Source organism: Triticum aestivum, chromosome 2B (genome assembly GCF_018294505.1).
Source record: "Triticum aestivum cultivar Chinese Spring chromosome 2B, IWGSC CS RefSeq v2.1, whole genome shotgun sequence".
Lineage (NCBI taxonomy): Eukaryota > Viridiplantae > Streptophyta > Magnoliopsida > Poales > Poaceae > Triticum > Triticum aestivum.
This window is the reverse complement of record NC_057798.1, coordinates 777,112,370-777,114,212: the sequence shown is the minus strand read 5'-3', so window position 1 is coordinate 777,114,212 and position 1,843 is coordinate 777,112,370. Positions and strand designations below refer to the sequence as shown.

The window sequence follows — 1,843 nt, the reverse complement described above, 5'->3', positions numbered from 1 at the left end:
TTGGTAAATCTCGAAATTTAGAGCGATAACCAAAACGCTGGATGCATATGATCCTACCAAAAGAAAAAGAAATATTCCAGTGCTCGGCAACCATATCAGTAAAGAAATCCCCGGCGGTGATTCTGTTGGAACCGAAGTTCCGCATAGTCTAATGAGGTCAAATCATAGAGACCAATTTCACTAACATTTATATCCAGTTGTGACAAAATTGTTTACACATATATGATGCTGATCACCAAGAGCTAAGAAGAAACAAAAAAGATATAAATTATTGTTTTTATTTTTTGGGGCAAAATTTGATGCATATGTGATATTGGTTGCCAGAAATTTTAAAAAATAATAATAAAATCGCTAGAAGGAGGGCTCGAACCTCCGACCTTGTGGTTAACAGCCACACGCTCTAACCAACTGAGCTACTCCAGCTGTTTTGTTTTTAAAATTATTTAACACCATGTAAACACAAGGGTAAGGTTCACACGTGACAGCTTCGTTGGCGCAAGTTTATCCCCGGACCAGCGCATAGGTACATGCGGTGCACGCATGTACCGGACCCGTCACTCTAAAGTCTGAACCAACAACCACGTCGTGTATGAGGGCGGCCTCCTCAGTTTCAGTTCCTAGAGGTGCATTTGTTCGGTGATGACTTGTTCATCTCTACTTTTCGGCTTAAAGGGGCAGGGTCTTCTGAAATGATGCAACACTAATCCTATTCTAGGTGATGCAATGCTATCATGCTGAACCGCCTGCAAATGATGCTTGTAGATTATGGTCACACAACTAGAGCATGAAGATCATCCCCATCCTTACGCCAACAAACATAACACGTGACGAAGAAACATCCGTATTCTTTTTTGCGGGGAAAGAAACATCAAACCCATTAACAGTCGCTACAAGGTGCGAACCAATCTGTGGTTGGATGGTTAGAGGGACTGTGGTATCCCCAGCCCACCAGGGTTCAAATCCTGGTGCTCGCATTTATTCCTTTCTCTTCTCTCTTATGCAGTCACACCAACATCGTCGTCTCGAGGGAGGAGTGGGTGGGAGGAGAAGGCGGCGGCGGCGGTTTTGATCTTTGTGCTCTGCCTCGGCGTGGGAGGCAGCGGATCGATCCGGCCGAAGTAGCTGCTAGAAGGATGGGTCGCCATCGTCCCCAACCCCATGGCTCGCCGCCCGCCCCAGCTCACTCTCTGACGCCGCCGGCCACATGATCTGGTCTACGTAGCATTTCATGGATCCCTGGAAGGTTGCAGCGTAGCATGACCATGCCGTATATGTGCCACTAGCCGTACATCTCCAGAGCATGCGGTCAGGCCGGTTTGATAGGCTGATGTGCTTCACTGCCTGCCAAAGTCTGAGATATTGTCCAATCTCATGAATCCCTATCACTCCTTGAATGTCACGAGCCCAGACATTGCCCGCTAGGCCGGCGGCCACCGTTCTTGACTTGCGTCGCTGTTTGGGAATGCATTGGTAGAGTGCCGGTGCGAGTTCACGCACGGACTGACCGTTTAGCCATCGGTCATCCCAAAACAGCGCCGTTTGTCCATCGCCGAGCTCCATGATCGTCGAGGCGAAGAACAGCGCACGCTCCTCGCGAGAAAACTGGAGGTCGAGGCCTCGCCATGCGCGATCGTCGTCCGTGTGAGAGAGCCACATCCAGCGCAGGCGCAGCGCTAGGCCAGCACGCTCCAGGTCATGTACCCCGAGTCCGCTGTACTCGAGCGGGCGGCACACACGTCGCCAATTGACGTGGCAGTGTCCGCCATTAGCAGCAGCGCGCCCAGCCCACAAGAAGCCACGCTGGATCTTTTCGAGCTGTCTCAATGTCTTCTTGGGCGGTGCG

The 1,843-nt window shown here is 50.6% G+C and overlaps 1 non-coding gene across 1 annotated transcript; it reads right to left on the bottom strand.

Moving 5' to 3' along the window:
* Positions 1-349: 349 nt before the first annotated feature.
* On the bottom strand, positions 350-423 carry TRNAN-GUU (transfer RNA asparagine (anticodon GUU)). Its single transcript has one exon. It is a non-coding gene; the product is annotated as a tRNA-Asn (tRNA).
* Positions 424-1,843: the final 1,420 nt, after the last annotated feature.